Raw genomic sequence first — 19,744 nt, forward strand, 5'->3', positions numbered from 1 at the left:
AGTCTAGAAAATGTCATGATTATTTATATGTTGTAGTGAACCTTTTCAGTAAAATGCGTGTGTTGATGCCTTCTAAGACACAAGTCACAACTGAAATGACTACAAACATGTTCTTCCAAAATGTTTGGGTTCATTTTGGGTTAACTACTTCTATTATTTTTTATCGAGATTATTGATTTATCATGAAGTTTTGGTCAAGTTTATGGGAACTCATGGACACAAAGTTGAAGAAGAGCACAAAATTTCATCCACAAACCGATGACCATACAGAAGTAGTGAACATAATAGTAGTGCATCTCCTTCGAGGATATGGTGGTAAGCATCCTAAGATTTTGCATGAGCATTACATTACATCTAGCATGCCTACAATTGTGCCAATCATTCATCGACTCAAGTATCTCCATTTGAATCTTGTTTACGTTATTTGCCAAAGTCTCCTTTAGATTTCATCTTTGGTAAAGATATTGCAGTAGAGTGGACATTATGATGTGGACAAAGCCAATCATTTCATTGAAAAAATCCAGTTAGTGCATTAAAGGGTACAAGAAAAACTAGAGAAAAGTTAAGCCAAGTACAAAGCAAGACATGTTAAGCATCGGGTTGATCATGATTTCCAAGTGGAAGATCAAGTTTGGTTGTACATCAGTAAGGAAATATTGCAAGGTGAAGGTAGAAATATCAAACCAATCAGATATGGCCCTTTCAAAATTTTGGAGAAGATTGGTAACAACGATTTCCGATTAGATTTTCCACCTTACATGCAAATTTATTCTATTGTGAATGTGGAAAAATTGAGATTGTATGAGCCTCCTATGATCGTTGATCAAGAAGAGAATGTTTACATTCCATCTATAGAAGATTTTGCTCCTGAATTTTTAAATGAGTTGCAGGAAGACACTATTCTTGACATTAGGATAAGAACTTCACGCATAGGCATTGTGGAGTATTTTTGTGTGGGAGTAAAAGGTGCCAATCCAAGCAAAGCAAGGTGGATAGAGATTGGGAAAGTGAGGAAGTTGTACCCTCACATAATTTTTGAGTAAAAATGGAATTTTGGTGGTCCAAAAGCTTCGAGTGGGGAGGAGTGATCTAGGGGATAAAAAAATATGCTAAAAATATCCCAAAAATAATTCCAAGTCATAGTGCTTGTCGCACTAATTCCAATGACACTTGAATCGCCTCAATTCGACAACGTATGAGCTAGTTATCGCATTCTAAAGTTTTGGCCAAACAACAAAAAAAGTCAAAGTTGCATGGTTGAATGTGCAGGTATGGATGTGATCCAGGTGGATTTTGGTGGCCACTCACCTATACCACTTGGATCCCCACCACTGTCTCTTTCAGTTTCTCAGTTTCCTTAATTGTAGCACAGTTTACTATTTTTGGCAGTTTTTCGGGTCCTGAACTTCTGGAGCCATTTTGAGGTCCTAAACGACGTTTTTTTTTTTCGGAAAACAATGTCAAACATCAGTCGTTGACCCATGTTTACAGCTCGAAATTTGTAGTCCTCGAATAGATATTTCTAGCGAGGTATTGTGCGCATCAAACGAAGATCGTACGCCAAAGTTACGACCCCGGGAAGTTAATATACCAATTTACCCAAACAGGGCCCATAGTTTTGGCACTTCATCTCCTAGGATTAGGTTTTTGGATGTTTAGGGTTTTCCATTGTTTCTCAATAATAAATAGGCCTTCGAACCTAATTGTAACACAATTTAGAGGCATGCAGCTGCCACATATCTTCTTAGAGATAAGCTATCATCGCCCGAGCTAGTCTTATTTCCATTCTATTTGTAAGCATATTTTAGTATTTGATATAAATGAATGAAGTGTTATTTATGCTGCATCTTTGTATTTATGGTTATATCTGTAATTTTTGTGTTACTATTTAAGTTCAGATCAATGGGATTAGATTGGTCTACTCTTTCTTTGTTTTTCTTTACATGTCCCCAACGAGGTCGGGATATAAGGAGTTAGGGCTTGAACTAGTCGAACCTTTGTAAGACCAGCCTTCCAAATCTCGACAGCCTCCCATGATGGAAGAGAAGAAAGACGAGGGGGCAGGAGATCCTTTCAAAAGCTTGCTCGAAGAAGCCCTCGAGCGACAGAGGAACATGATGTTGTAAAATTTTTCCCAGATCCTTCAGCGGCTACCCAAAGGTGACGCATCTCCTTCCAACAGCTACTCTGGAAGCGCCATACCCTTTAAGGTACAAGTTAACTTTGACATCCCCATATTTGAAGGTCAGATAGATGCGGATGTCATAGATAAATGGTTAAATTTGCTAGAAGGATATTTTTCTATTCATGATTTTTCCAGTCGGGAAAAGATTACTTTTTTCACTTCGCAAAGTCGCCCCCCACGCTAAGGACTGGTGGGAAACCTACTATGAGAAGAAGGACAAAAGTAGATCCTCACTATTTTCAGTCGCACCCACTTGGAATTCGTTCTAGGACGCCATCAAGTAGTAGTACTACCTTGTTGGGAGCTATGAAGATAGATACATAAAGTGGACCACGCTGCAATAGCGAAGGGACCAAGACGTGCCAAAGTTTACCAATGTTTTTCATACCCTTCACACAAAGTTGGGTATCAAGGATTCCTAGAGACATTTGGTACTCAAGTACCGCGACTGCCTACACAAGTACATCCAAGATGAGATAGAGTTCCTGGATATCTCCTTTCTCAACACAGTGTATCGATACACTATCAAGATTGAGCAGAAGTTTAAATAGAAAAAAATGAGACTTTGGATATGTGAATTCGAAGCAAGGGAAAGGTGCCCCCAAATCGCAGAGCAAAGGACAAAGCCAAGGCAGGGCAACCCAAGATAAACCACTGAAGCTATAATCAAAGAACAACACCATGAAGAAAAAGAAGGACACGGGAAAGTGGTGTAAGTCCCATAAGAGCTCTACTCATAACACAAGTGAGTGTTGTGCCAAGCAGTCACTAGTGGCCAAGCTAAAGGCTTCCAAATTAGAAACATGTTCCAAATCTATGTCAAAACCCAACAAGGGGAATGACAAAGGGAAGCAAATCATTCACATAGAGCCCAGTGCCACTATGGCCACCACCAAGATCAAGAAGATTGAGCTTGAAGATCCAGAGGACGGGGAACACCTTTTCCACTCACAGATGTGGGAGGGTTCTATGTTGCAGTTCATTTTCGACAGCGGGAGCCAAAAGAACCTCATTGCAGTAGAGATCGTGAAGCGAATGGGCCTACTGACTATAGAACATCTGCAGTTGTACACCATTGGGTGGCTTCACCAAGGACGAGATCTCTACGTCAGCCAGCAGTGCTGTCTTCCCTACAACATCATGCCCTTCACAGATGAGGTGCTCTGTGATGTTTCTCCTCTTGAATTTTGTGATGTATTATTAGGACCACCATACTTGTGGAAGTGACATGCTATATATGAGTCTAGACCTCGCTCTGTTATTATTCTTTGGGTAATAAGTTATACAGGATACCAAAGGTAGCCTCGCCTTCCGCCATCTCCTTGTTCTCTGCTAAGCAATGCAGTAAGATCGTCTCCCAGACTGAAAATTTTGTTTTCTTTCTGATTTCTCCCAAAGTAAGGGGAAGATCATAGCCACATCCATGGCCCCCGGGAAGGGTTCCTCCATGCAACAGAAGCAGGTGGATACGGTAGTGGAAGAATAGAACAACATTTTCTCCTCACCCATAGGGGTACCCTTGCACTGTCGGGTCAAGCATTCGATCGATCTGATTCCTGGAGCACCTCTACCCAACAGGCCGATATATCACCGATCCATTCTAGAAAATGAAGAGATCAAGCGGAAAATCCAGCAGTTGCTACTGACCAAGTTCTGTGCCTTGTATTGTACTTGTACAGAAGAAGGATGGGACTTGGAGGCTTTGCATTGATTATCGGGCACTAATTAAAATCACTGTCAGGAACATGTATCCAATCCCATAGATTAATGACCTCCTGGACCAACTCAAGGGGGCCACGTATTTCAGCAAGATCAATATGAAGTTTGGCTTTCACCAGGTTCCAATAGAGCCCACAAATGTATGGAAGACCACCTTCAAATCCAAGGAAGGCCTTTTTGAATGGTTGGTTATGCCCTTCGGGTTGACAAATGCCCCTGCTACTTTTATGAGGCTAATGTATAACATCTTGCTGCCCTTCACCAACTCATTCGTGGTTATTTATCTGGATGACATCCTCATCTTCAACAAGAGTTGGGAAGAACACTTGCAATAAATTCAGTAGGTCCTTCAAACCCTTCTACAACACGAACAATGTGCCAAATTGGAGAAATTCACCTTTGGCATGAGCCAGGTCCAATATCTAGGTTACATCAGAGATGAGCCTGACATGTATGTGGATCCGACCAAGATCCAAGTCATTCGGGATTGACCAGCCCCGACCACTCTAATAAAGCTTCACAGATTTTTGGGCCTTTTTTTATCGGAGGTTCGTGTTGGGATTCTCCCATATCACTTAGCCCTTTAGTCAGATTACTAAGGGCGGGGCGTGTTATATACATTTTTGTGCCTTACAACATTAAGCATGAAATATCCATAATCTAAGGGATCCAAAGTCCCTAAACATGTTGTTCCTACCCCTAGAGGAACAAGGCTAACAAACCACAGCAATTTACAGAAGTTCTCCACCAGAAACTGCTCAAAAACAAGTCAATTCAGGATCAATTCAGAGGCTCCACTAGCTGTCTGCGCTGAAATTCAAAGTCTGCACTAGCTACCTGCACTGCAACGCAGGTAGAAGCACTACCAGGGTGCGCTGAGCGGGAATTGACAAATGGCAAGTTCATTCAACAAGGTGTCAAAACCCTGGAAGCTTCCAGAATCTTCCTCAATGACACTTGCCTCAGTGAATTCGACTAGTGATGAGTAAGAGGTTCTCAATCTCCAAGTGGAAGCAAGAACCTCCAAGTGGAAGCAAGAACTGACAGAGGGAGAGGACACTAGTCAGATCTGAAGCTGACTCATCCTCTCTCCAAACATCTATATATGGATCTCTCCTCCATGAGATCTAGAGGCTGGAATTTTGTTATTGCAAAGAATTGCTGTTGGTTTGAGATTGGAATCATTGGGTGCTTAATGCTTTGAGGGAAGGTGAAGATAGGAATTTCATTTGCTGGGAAGGAGATGCTGGATTGGAACCCTCTGGGTTGTATCTCTTCCTGAACCTTGTTATTCATCAATAAAGCTATCTTGGTTTCTCCTATATACTGGTGTATCTTTGATGTATGATTTCATTAGTATGTTTAGTTTATTTCTAATCCTGAACTAGTTATGAATATGAATCTATGTCTTTGTGTAGTGTTCTCTTCTTATGATCTTGCAGAAACCTCTTGAAGCTGGGCGAGCGAGAAGGCAAGTAGTTGGGAACTCCCAAAGAGAAGAGAAACCGGATCGAGGGACAAACGGAAGACACCGGTTAGTCCATCCATCTCTCTTCATTCTTAATTCATAAATGAAGAATACTAGAGTAGCTGTTTCTGTTTGTTGCTAAGGCACTGTCACACCTTAGGTGGATAGGATCGTCCTGCATAGGCATTTTTCCCCACAACAGGGCGGAAGCAAGGTTTTCTTGGTCTTAGTCCCAACAAAAGGCGTTCATTGAGTTGAAGCACTGCCTCTGCTTTGCACTGGTACTCACACTTCCAGACTTGCAATAGCCATTTAAAATTGAGACAAACGCCTCCGACTATGCTATTGGTAAAGTCCTCATCCATCGAGGGAATCCAGTGGCCTATCATAGTGAGACACTTTCCGATACAATTTGAAAGTACCCCACCTATAATAAAGAGATGTATTCCATCATCCAGGCTTGCTGACAATGGGATCATTACATTCTGGGGAAGGAGATGGTCATCCACACCGATCACTGACCTCTTCAGTTTATACAGACATGAGGGAAGTTGCAGAACGATCGCCATCAAAAGTGGTCTACATATATGCAACAATTCCACTTGAACAATAAATATAAAAAGGGAAACACCAATCATGTTGTAGATTGCCTTAGTTGTCCCCTATTTGCAGCACTGGCTACTCCTCTCAACTCTTGTGGCCATGAGACCTCTGGATGGACGAAACTATACAAAAATGATCCAGAGTTTGCCTCCGCATACCGGATGCTAGTAGATGGCAAGCAAGTTCCTGATTTGTACCTCTAGGATACATTATTATGCTACCTTGGCCACCTTTGTGTTCCTTCAAGCGAGCGTGCCAAGATGATTTAGGAAGCACACTACAATCGAGTTGTAAGACACTTTGGTGTGGAGAAAACTATGGTTGTACTACAAAAGTACTTTTATTGGCCAAAACTCAGACTGGAGGTTGGGAAATATATCAGATCCTACACTTCGTGCACCATCGCCAAGCCAACCATCAAGAAGCAAGGACTGTACACTCCTCTGCCTACTTTTAGCCAGCCATGGGAATCCATATCCATGGATGATATGTTTGGCCTCCCTTCTACCAAGCATGGTAATGACTGTGTATTTGTGGTCGTGGACAAATTTTTCTAAGATGACTATATTGGTGGTCTGCAAGAAGAGTATCACAACATAGGACACTGCCAAACTCTTCTTTGAATGAATGTGGATACATTTTGGGATCTCGTAGACCATTATATCATATCGGGATAGCAGGTTCCTGAGCACATTCCGATCAAGCCTCTGGACATTATTGGACAAAAAACTCACCAAGTCGATTGCCTTCCATCCCCGGACTGATGGCTAGATGGAGGTCGTTAATAGGATGATAGTGCACATATTCCGCATGTACAACTCGAAGCATCCACAAACCTAGGATGAGAGTCTTCCCTATCTGCAACACAATTATAACAGAGCTCTCCATAGTGTTAGGGTCCTATAATAATAGGATTCATAATTTTGAATTGGCTATGTTTAGTCTTGTAATATTGTACATACTTTTGCTTTCTGCAAAATGTTTTCCATATTAAAAATTAAAAATGTAAGGAGGGTATGTCCTAAAAGAAAAATCAAAGGACAAAAAGAAAAAGAAAAGATCAAAAAAGTGAAAAATATGAACCACAAAATAAAACAGATCATGGAAGTGTGCAAATTCAAGTGCCACTACTTGTTACTTTACTATGCAAAATAATGGTTGTGTGCAACTTGTCATAAATGCCACAACCCATGATAGTCAAATAGCTTAATCTTGTTAAAGAGAGAGTCCATACAGGTTGGTAGCTTAATCTTGACTAATTCATGCTTTATGTTTATAGATAGAGAATAAGATCTAGCCAAACTGTTTAACCTTGGCAGATCAGTAGTGAGGTAGAGAAATAAAAATGTGATCATCAACTTAATCTGAGCCATTGGAATTTATAAGGTTAGAATTAGCTAGTTTGCTTGTCAAAATAAAAGGGAATATAAGGTCTGTTAGCTCAAATGCACACAATAAAGTGAAGAAAAATGTTAGAATAAATAAAGGGTAGGTAGAAGAAAAGTTGCAGATGTACAAGGTTATTAAATCATGAGCACATTTATCATGCTTAAACTTATGTTTTGTTTCACCCCCCACATACTTGCTTACTAATTTCCCCATTATCCCATCATTTTTTATAAAAATACCATTTTCCACTTCATTTTGACCCTTACCCCTTGGTTTCACACATTTCCATAGTAAATTACCCTCCAAAGGTCATCCCCCTACCCAAAACCTCTTTTCCCTAGTGTGAAACCCATTCCCCATTGAAAAAATCACCTTCCCCCTTATTAATTTCCCTATTTTACCTAAAAAAACCCATGAAACCCCCTTATCCTAAGTTTTATCCCCCCCACATTATTTAATTAATTCCCCGAATTCATATTTTCCCAAAAAAACTTTTAACCCACCACCTTTGGTGCGGTTAAGAAAACCCTGCCACAATAAACCCTGGTCCCACTCCATTAACCCTCACTTATATTTAATCCCCACTTTGTTTATTAATTAATTGCAATTAAGTGTAATTAAACCCCCCGGACCCTGCAGATCTCGACCCCTATTCCCTCCATGTAGCCTGACCGCGCGACAGCCGTTCGATCTTCCACCCCCAGATCCGACGGCGCGCATCCATATCACGCTCATTCCCTCTCCGACCTTTACCAGCCCGAGAGCACGCGAGATTCGTGGTTTTGCCCAGGCCCTATTCTACTACGTGGCAGCCTCAGGCGAGATCACGTGCTCTCAAGGAAATACTGCCCGCTCTCCAAAAGCGGTGCGATGGCCCCTGAAACCGCCTCCCTGCCAAAAGCTAAAACCATCCACTGTTCATTTATGAATTCCGCGCCAAATTGTGACCGTTGTCGGTTAAAAGGCCGGAGAAGCCCATTTTGACTCTTTTCACTCGTTTGCACTGTGAATGCTGCCCAAGCCTTCCTGCACCACCCTGAGCCTCTGCAACCGAAATTGACCGCCGTTTACCTCCCGAACAAGCTCTGGATGCCCAATTCAAGCATCCAGTGCACAACTGAAGCCACCGTGCCCTCTATAGTCACCATTGAAACTAGTTTGCAGCCTATACCACCAATTTCCAAGTATTTTTGAGAAAAAACTAAAATGACCCTCTCAATTTTGAAATGTACAGTCAATTTAAAAATTAATTAATTGAAATTAATTGATACATTTGCCTAATTGAATAGTAATTCACCTGAACACCCAAACCCTTTCTTTTGAAAAACCGCAATTATCCCCTCACTATACTAGAGTTTCCCAAACCTCACTTCTACAGCCAATACAGGCCTAATCCCAATCCATAAACTCAATCATGGCTTCCTAGACCTCTCTAGATGTGACACCTGTGTCAACCACTCACTTGGACATCGACCGTTTGGCGCTAGCAGATAGGGATTTCTAGATAAAAGATACTGCTACCCCAGGCTACCTTATGAAGCTCCATTGTTGTAGTAAGGATAAATTCCTGAACCATGCCGATGACATCCATCTGTGGGAATCCAATTTACCCAAATACCTATTCCCAGAAGTTCACCCATTCCCTGATATCATACATTTTTGTCATGCCTACTATATCCCTAGCCAAAGGGCTATTGTTGCCCCAAACCAACAACTCTTATTCACCATCACACCAGAGTCTATCAATCAAATGCTGCAAGTCCAACCTAGCCCTAATCAGACCTCTCTATCCATTGGAGACCTATTGGACTTATATATCACAATGGACCTAGTTAAGATAAGGCAAATCTTCCAGATTTTCATCATTGAAGACCGACATAGTCCCATAGATCCTGCAGCTTATGCTGCCACCATTTTTTCAGAAACAGGCAGACATATAATCACCATGATCTCTTGCATCCTAGGATATACCTCAGATGAGCATGTAGATGAGGTTATCCTGGCCTTCCTGTCCATCTTCACCCCATGCAAGCCTCCTGCTATCATGTACAATTATGCTCAGTTCATTGCAGACAGGATGCATGAACAATTCACAAGACTGCACTTTGAAAGAGTTTTCAAGTACTCTTCAGTGTTATTTCACATGTTTTTGTATTACTAAGTAGATGAGTTCCCTGTAAGCATTCAGAAGTTGGATACCAAGGGAAAAGAGAGATCAATGGTCTTCTGGACACCCTTGATCCAGAAATACTCCACATCATTTACCTACAAAGACTTCATAGATTCATTTGTCTACCCAGTCATGAACATGCTGACCAGTAACACTCAAACTAGAATCAACCAAGAAATCAAGAGGGTGCTAGAGTTGGCTAAGAACAAAAAGATGGGAGACTGGTACCTGTACCAAAACCACACTGAAATCAGGGTTTATGGATGCCAATTAGCCCCTTATAAGTTGCCCAAATACCTCCCTATGAGGATACTTGAATCATCAACTCTGATGAGGTCCACTTCTTATCTGCTAGGAAGAAGACCTAGTTTAAGATAAAAAAACCAATTCGGCCCATTCATTTGCAATAACAGAGAGGTTGGACTAGAGGTTGACAAGATACTACAACAGATGAAATTTAGCAACAACTTCATGTGGCAGTATGACCCTCATGGGGTCATAACAAATTGAGAATCAAGGTCAAATTGGGACCTTTCATCCACCACCCAAGACCCGACATTGAATAGTTTGCCAACCAATCTAAGTGGTTGGAAACTACATTGATTGACATGGATAACATAGTTGTGGGTGTTGAGAACACACTAATTGATGTGGAAAAGCAAATTGACCAGAGTTCTTTCCTGTAAGTTCCAGAACTAGGGGAACCAATGAGTAATCCTCCTGTGTTACAGACCCCAGCCAATGAGGAGAAGAATCCAAAGAGGAACAGGGAAGAAGGTTCCAGTTCTACCATGGAGACTACAGATGAGATTTTTGAGCTCAGGAAAAGGCCCAAGTTGAATCATGTGTCTGAACAGGAGGAGAACATTGAATCAGTGGAAATAACTGACACTGAAACAATGGGGCAGAGGAGCAAAGACACAACTGCTTTAGGTGAAACATAGCAGCCATCAACCTCCAACACTCAAATGATTGAGAGACAACAAAGTGTTGAGGTTTCTTCCTTTGTCAAGCCAGCTGATAGAGAAAAGGATATCAAAGACAGGTACAAGGAAATAAAAATGAGAAGTTGAAGGCAAAACCTTACGCCCAATACTTCAAGCATACACCAACCAACCAGAGCAGGTTGATGTCAGCCTTTGACATCAAAGCAGGAAAGATGCAGGTCTCATTTTTGTAGCCCACTATTCAGCAACCAAAGACCTCAGTTGATTACAAGAAGACTGATTTTGAGGTGTTGGCCAGGGATGTTCATCTCATTGACCAAATAGAGTTCCACAAGCAGGTTGGAGAAATGATTTACTCCACCCTAACATGAAAGGCCATGGCTACACACAGGATGCAGGGTTCACTGGACAACATCACAACCCAATAAAAATTAGAGAAGCCCTCCTCACAGGCCAAAGGAAACAAGATCAAGTCATTGGAGGACTTGGTTATTGAGCTGGGCCATGATCCAACTGACATTAAGGCAGCTGAAAGATTGATAAAAAAGAAGACTGAGGATATAGTAGCTCTCAAGAAACAGCTAAAGCTGCCTCATTTAGAACACCCAGAAACTAAAGAGGTCCTGGAGAGCCAAACCAATCATGAAGAGATGATGGACCTGGTACTTCAATTGAATGATCAGCTAAAGGAGATGGAAAAAGAATTGGATAGCTTGATTCAACAAAAACAAGCTAGTCTTGAGGATGCCCTTGCCACTGTTATTCCAGCAGTTACCACTGCTGTACCTTCTACTTTGGCAGCATCCTTAGCTCCCACAACTCCAATGGCCATAACACTGCTTGCATCTACACCATCTACATCAGCAACAGGGTCAACAGCAACAGGGTCTGCAGGAGATGAAGCAAAAAGGTTGGTCAAAGAAATGGAATAAATGTCCATTTAGACCATTGAGATGAACATGCTAAAGGAAAAAGTGACCAACCTGGAAATTGACTACAAGCTTGCCCAAATCATGCACAAAGAAGAACATCAGAAGTCTACAAGGATGAATGAACGAATAAAAAACCTAGAGAAGGAACTGACATTGAATGAACCTCTAGGTCAGACTAAGGAGCAACTGTGGGCCAATATCATTGACTATGTCAATGATATTTGGTCATCCATCTAGGTTATCTTTTAACAGATTGATTTAATAAAGAAGGCTATAGAAGCCATACAAAGAGTCAAAGCAGAACTTAGAGACATGCTAGAGGAAGCTACAAGGATCATTCACTTCCTCAACTCCAAGAACAAGTATGAGTTGTAGGAATTAGAGATACTTGACAGAACAGGTACAATTTTGGAAGTTAAAAGAGTCCTCACCAAGAGGAATTTGATGTTGAACCTAGAGGATAAGTGCAAAACCATGCAGCTGGCCATTGACAGATTCATGGTCAAATTTGAAATTTTGAGGCAAAAAGGTTTACCAAATCCATTGGTAATAAATGATAAGCTGATGACACAGGAGGACTATAACAGAAAAATCCAAGAAGTAGCCAGAGATCAGGTGAATACTTCATCCATGAAGGGCATACCTACTGGCAAAGTATTATATCAAACTTTTGAGAATTTGATTTACCTCCAGCATGAGGTAAAACACCTTTTTGTCAATAAGCCTACTTTGGTCAAATATACAGAGGCAAATGAGACCTACAGGAAGATGCTCAATATCCAATTACCAGATGTTGAGACATGGGAAAAACTAAATGATTTATTGTAGAAATACACAGTGAAAATACAAAATGTACAGTAAAAGTAAAAAGGCATAGTAAAAGGATATTGACATGTCAGCCAGGTCAAAGTGTATTAGGTGGAAGTGTATCAGTTGAAAGATCAGAGTGAATAGAGCATCCATCATGAAGACCAAACAACAAAGCAGATTAAAGGGCAAAAGATCAAAGATTAGAAGCCAACACAACATAATAAGCAGGGACAACAAGCATCAGTTCAATAGCTGTATCTATCTTCTTGCATGAAGATTTTTCTTTCTCCTAGATTAGTTCCCAAGACAGTTTGGGATATTTTGTAAAATATTTTTGTATAAATACTTCATAATTTGAAGTATTGGGTGTGGATTGCTATACATTTGTAAAGTTATTTTGATCACAAACCTGAGGGCTATTGTACCAATTTTCAAGTTAGTAGATTGGAGCAAGTAATAAAGAGATTTCATTACAGGATTCATGTGTAGAGCTATTACAGTGAAGTATTTTCTTTGTCAATTTGCTATTCTCTTATGTTTTTCACAAACTTAAATGTTATCTAAGTTGAATGAATTAACTGGAAATTTACAAAATTTGTTTAAGTACACTCTGTTTTCCACAACTAATCATTTATATGTTTTCTTTTGATATCTGGATCTGATAATCCTTAATTGCTCTTCCATCCTAGTTGACCTTGTTATCACTCAGGTTGTTCCCAAAAGTTGTAAGAAAGGGAATACAGCTGAGGTAACCACATACCAATCTTTTAGATACAGAATCTAGCCAATCTGTATCCAGAGAGGGCTCTCTCTTTATGATTTATCTTTGTTTTTTGAAAGGTATTAGGCTAGTTATGAAGTTCAAGGGTTTGGTTTGGGTTTGGATGGTGAGATTGAATAGAACAGTGAGGTAAAACAGAACGGTTCAATCCATTGGGCATGATGGAGTCAAATGAAACATGCTTTCTGGATTTGGTTTCTTAACAGAGGATGGCTTCACAGAGCAAGGTAGTCAAACATGGAGCAAATAAAGGATTGAAACAGATGGAATGGGCTCAAATGGTTGAAGGGAAATTAAGAATCCTTCAACATATCGAAAGAGGGAAAATGGATGATTACTGATAAGGAGCAGTTGAGAATTCCTTAGAAAATTCTCAATATGAGAGAATCAGGAAACATGAACAATTAAGAATTCACTGTTTATTCTAATTCTCAAGAAAACACAGAGAATAATAAAGATTGAAAACAGAGTGCAGTCAAGCAAATCTTGAATTAACCATTTTCTTTATCATTCAAATTACGAGACACATATGATACAGTAAACAAGAAAATTGTGAAACACAAGATATAGGGGACTTATTGATCCGAAGTCTGATTCAAGAATTCTGTGACAAGTCCTCTGTTTCAATTCTTCATCCAGTAGGCCAGACAACAATTGGTTCCAACAACTTTGTATTCCAAAATATTCAGTATTACAACACAGTCTAAGAAATTCACACACCATAGACCACCTCAAAATTCTAATGGAGGGGGTCTTTATATAACAAAATATGTACAACCTATATCTCATAACAATTGTGAGATAATATCTATTTTTAACCTAAAATAGTTTACAAGTAACATATAAGCGGCTCGAGAAAGATAACTAATGTTGTGCTAGATGCAGGCCTTTAAGGTTCGGTTTACAGCTGTCTTGTAGTAGCTCTGCGCCGACTGTTTGTCTTAACTCTGCATTAATTCTGATCTGATAGTCTTTAACTTTTATCTCATGCCTTTAATTCTGATCTGCTTTGCCTTTAATTTTGCACTGATACACTTTAATGCTCGAACTGATACTCCCGACCTTCTTTGGCTATGAACTGACCCCTGCTCACCGGTGTCTGGAAAAATAGAACTGCTAACGTGTCTTCTGATTACCTTTCCTTTAGATTTTTTGAGGCTGCGGAGATTGCTGAGAAGTCCTGGAAATTGATGCACTTCTTGGCCAATTTGTTTGGAGATAGCTGGAAAAGGTACCTGTATTTACAGAGGAACACTGCATGCTATAGTTTGAATGGCCGTGAGCCCGTCGGTGTAGCCCTTTCTGGTTGGAGGCGGTCTGAACTTGGAACATTTGATTTTGGTTGCTTTTACTCTTGGAGCGCAATATACAAAAAAAACATAGGAAAAATGATATTTTTACCCTTTTATTGACAAAATGAAGCTTTGGCAGAAAAATTTGATATGAAGGACGGCTGACGTAAGGAGGAGTACGGGGCAGATGACGTGGTAGTGACATCAGCAGATGACGTCAGCAAAGGGTCAGTGGGAGGGTGGTAAGCTGTTTTTCCCGCACCACCTTTGGGGCTGGGCGGTTTTGGGCGGGGAGGGAGCAAGCACGCCGGCGGAATGACGCGTGGCAATGGTACGAGGGAAATACCGCCGGTTCCCCGGGAGTTAAAGCTTGGCAGTTGAGGGTGGCGCGATATTGATTATTGGCCGTCGGATGGATGGGTCGAGATCGGATGGCGGATGCACTGTGGAGATGGCAGAGGTTTAATGCACGGGCCCAATGTAATAAACAGTGTTGTTTATGGTTTTTCGGGGTTATTTTCATTGGTGGGACTTGGTTATAATTAACCCGGGTGGTTAATTATCCCACGGTTTGTGCGTGGAGGTTATTAAAAGGTTTCAGATAAACCTTTAATCCCTGACAAACATATATATGGTTCTATTTAACCAGGGGCGAGATATTAATTATTTGGGATTTTTTATTGTATTTACATAATACGGGATGGGTAATACTGTAAAGGGAGTTATATAATAATGTTAGGAGTTAGTATGAACAATGATTGGAGAATAAGCGCTAAGTTAAAAACAATTGATTTTTGTAGTTTAAAATTTAGGCTTAGGATGACAAAAGGGATTTTTGAGGTGAACTTATATATTTTCCCACGTAAAGAAGGGTTTTACTTAAGAAAATGAGTTTATGGGATGAAATGAATGGTTTGCGAGTGATATCAAGCAGATCTTAATATCTCTTTGGGTGGAAATTTGTAAATGATTTAGGAAAAAGTATGAAGGGGAGTTAGTCATGAAACTCTGCCTCGCTTGAGCTGCATCAAAAATATCTGCCATGCACTTGTGATAGGGATAAGATTAACACCTTTTTTAGAGACAAAATCAATCACAAGAATGCTTCTGCAACACCATCTACCTACCCAGCCTACTTTGCCTAGCATTTTTTCCTTCTTTCTTTGGGTGCATTTAGACTGGAAAACCCTCATCAACTTTTCTTTTCTTTTCATGGAAAGCCTACCTAAGTCTGCACTTATTACTCCAAGGGCTCAGATTAAACTATTGAGCTCCTTTGCTTCTCTACCTATCTACTTATCTGCCAAGATTAAACAGTTTGGTCAGATTTTATTCTCTATCTCTAAAATAGGAAATCCAAACATGAACAGGCCAAGATTAAGCTGTTTGGCCATTCATCGATTGTCGCAAAAGTTTAACAAGCTGCACACAATGCTTTATTTGCAGAAAATGAAATAGTAGTGGCATTTGGACTTGCACACTTTCCTGGTCTTTTTATTTGGGGTTCATTTCTTCTCATTTTTTTCTTTTGACCATTTTATTCTTTTTACCCTTTGATTTTTGTTTTAGGGTATACCCTCTTTACATTTTTTAATTTTTTGATTTTTTGATAATATGGAAAACTTTACAACAAGGAAAGGATGAACATATTACAGAGCTCAACCAGTGAATCATGAAATATGACACCTATAGCTATAGGAGTACAACAGACCTCTTTCACTTTCTTCATAATCCGGCATAAGGAACCCTTAATTGCTCTTTGGATCCGAGTGAAAACCACTTCACCACCCAGCCTTGAGATCTGAAGTAACTCTGCTATCTTGCCCTATAGACATTGTTTTTAGAACTTGATCCAGTCCCGTTTTTCTGAAATTTGACCCCATAGCCCAATGGTAAAAAGACAACCCTTTTTCATCTAAGTGATCCCACCACAAAATATAAATAAAAACCCAAGCACAATCATAACTAGCCTAAAATCAAATAACTAAACAAAGTTAAATAAAAAAGAGAGAGCCCTCTCTGAGATTAGGAAGGCTAGATCCTAATCTCCAAAGTTGGTTTGTGGTTACCTCTATCATTTATTTTTCTAACAAATTAGAAGAAATTTTGGAGTGATACCATTATTGGCGACCATACTGGGGACTTCGATCCTCAGTGTAATAAAACTTTAAGGAAACCTAAAATTTCATCTTGAGCCCCTTAAAGTTGTTTTTATAAGTTGTTCTTAAAAAGTTTCATAAAAACAATTAAAAAAAATAAAATTCTGGCTCCCAAAGAGACTCACTATACCAGGGCAAATCCAGATCCAAACCCTGGTACTATAGTTGATGATCTAGATAGGATTTTAAGAAAACCAAAAAAGGTAGAAACTCAAGCAAGTAGCAGCTAGTTAGTTAAAGCAAATTCACTCCCAGAGGAATTATCAACTTTAGAGGAAATTCCATTTGATTTGTCATTTGATCTCTCCTTGTTTAGAACTAAATCAGAGAATGCCATTCATGAAACTGTGTTAGACCCTAATTTTATTCAATTCATTCAGTCGAAAAGGTGCCTATACATCCAAATTTAGATAAGTTTGTGTTGGATACTTTTGACAAGTTAGAAGCTTTAACCTCCACATTGATAAGCCATATAGATCATGCTTACCTTCAACAATCATTTGAACTAGCTACCCTCACTGTTGTTGCCTCTGAAATTTATGCACAATCTTCAAGTACTATAAATACACCTACATTTACTACCACCTCACCAATTGTATCCACCACAGTCCATTCCCCTAAACCAATCATTCATCAGCTTCCTATCCAACCAAACTCCTCATCCTCATCTAGTTCATCTCCATCTATTTCAAGCCCTTCCTCAAGTACCAACACTTTACCCCCTAGTCAAGCCAGAATCCAAGCCATGGTAGACCGATATGCACCTTTGGTTTTACTAGCACAACTCCATGCCATGCCCCAAGATTACCAAAGCAAAATCTTTTTGTTTGATGCTACTGGTCAGTATACTACCCAACAGCATGTGAACAAAATGACTGACTATTTTGAGTTGCATGAGATAGATGAATTTGATGTCCAAATGAGGTTGTTTTCCCAAACATTAACTGGGGATGTTAATAAATGGTTCAAAGCTTTACCATCTAATCATATTGCCGATTTAGCTGCTTTTCATAGATTATTCATTGATAAATGGGAGAGAAAGAAAAACCCTCTGCAAATACTTTCTGAATATGATAACATTAGAAGAGCTCCTAATGAGTCAGTTCAGGATTATTGTACTAGGTTCAATAACATCTACAATGCAATACCTGCTAATATTAAGCCTCCACCTGACCTAACATTAATCAAATTCCATGATTGTTTTGACACTGACATGTCATACCAATTAAGGGAAATAAACCCTGAAACATTGGAACAAATGAAAAGTAATGTTGTTAGTGTAGAGGCCAACCTATTAGCCAAGAAAGATAGAATGAGAAATGAAAAGAAATTGGTCATTAAAGAGGAAACTTCCACTTCTGATGGTAAAATAGATATTTTAGCAAAGAGTGTAGAGAGAATAATGGATAGATTAGAAAACATGGAAAGAAAAACTCAGTGGGAGAACCAACAACCACCCCCAATAAGAAACCCCAACTTTAGGAAGAATCCTAACACTGGAAAGAATGTTATACCAGATCAGAAAATTAGGCCACCCTTCCAGGAGAACTACGTTGAGGGTTCACAGAGCCATAAACGAGAGGATGACATGTAGATAAACTTATTAGGAATAAAAAATGAAGATGTTGTTTTTCTTACTCAAGAAGAACATGAATTATATATGCTGCAACAATTGCAATTAGAATCTGGGGAATCCTTTCACTTTAAATAGGGCTATGAATCTGCCATATATGAGGTTCACAAACAATATAGTGTAAGAAGTAAAAAGAACAATGAATCTCCGACTAAAAGATCAATCCAGACTCAAACTAAAATGATAACAGAAGCTCCTGTCACTAAAATTTTACAAATCCTTCCTAGGGGAACACAGGAGACTTCTGGCCCAAAAATTGTAGATATAACTTCATCTGAAACTCAAACTGAAATAGTTACTCAAAGCATTCCAAATAAGATAATTCAAAACAAAACTGCTGAAACACAAACTGAAATGCCAAGTGCTGAAAAAGAAGATAAAAACACACAGACCACATTTGTTAAGGAAGATATCATCCAATCAAGCAAAGCTCAATTGCCTTTCAACCTCAAGGCTGAAATAGAAAAATTGAAAATATCAGTCCCTTTGACCGAGCTAGTGAAAAATGAATCCTATAGATCACAGATCACAAAAACTTTAAATATAGGTGAAGGAGAAGATGTAGTCAATTTGAATTATGATCAGTCTGAGTTATTGTTTGGCCCTGAAGTAAATGGCACCCGTCAGCAAGGGGGAATCCCTCCTTTCTACATCAGCCTGAAAATTCATGACAAAATATTACACAATGCTATGCTAGACTCAGGGGCATCCCATAACTTGATGCCAAAAGCAATCATCGAGAGACTAAACATAGATATCACCAGAACATATAAGGACCTATTTTCCTTTGACTCTAGCCAAGTTAAATGCCTCGGTTTGATCAAGGATTTGTGTGTAACTTTAGTCCAGTGCCCAGCAAAGAGTATTGTGATGGACATAGTAGTTGTAGACATCCCACCCAAATATGGAATGTTGTTATCTCGCTACTGGGGAGAAAAATTGCAGGGATCCTTGCAATTAGATATGTCATATGCCACCATCTCTGTTTTTGGTCAACAAAGAAAACTTTATAGAGATACCTTAATGAAATACATGGTGAGCAGTGCAGAAAAACCTCAAAACTTCCCTATATACTCCATGCATTCTGATATGGAATCTTTCATCTTGTACAATTCAGACCATGACAAAAAGGAAATCACAATTGTAGAACAGAAATATAAAACAACTAATAGTGAAAACATTTTTCATGAATCACTATGGCATTTATATTTTGATGGATTTGTGAATAGACTAGGAGCAGGTGCAGGAGTGTGGATTCACAATATGGAGAATAATCATGTTGAAGGTCATGCATTTAGGTTAAATTTTAAATGCACAAATAACATGGCAGAATATGAAGCTCTAATCTTAGGATTACAAATGGTTAGAAAACTTGGAGCCAAGAGAGTTTCTATACTGGGAGACTCAGAATTGATTATTAAAGAAATTAATGGTGAATATTCTGTAAATAATCCCAGACTGAGTCAATATAGAGAGATTGTCCTAGATTTGATCAAAGACCTTCCAGAAACAAACTTTGTTGCCATTCCTAGAAAACAGAATATGCAGGCCCACAGTCTGGCCACTTTTGCTAGTACTTGCAAATTGCCCTTTTAGCCCAACCATCAGTGCATTGCAGAAGTGAGGCATAAGCCTGTCATAGCAGACATTTGAAGT

The sequence above is a fragment of the Pinus tabuliformis genome, chromosome J (genome assembly GCF_031772625.1).
Source record: "Pinus tabuliformis cultivar Carrire ecotype Pingquan chromosome J, CPIR1, whole genome shotgun sequence".
In the NCBI taxonomy this organism is placed as follows: Eukaryota; Viridiplantae; Streptophyta; class Pinopsida; order Pinales; family Pinaceae; genus Pinus; species Pinus tabuliformis.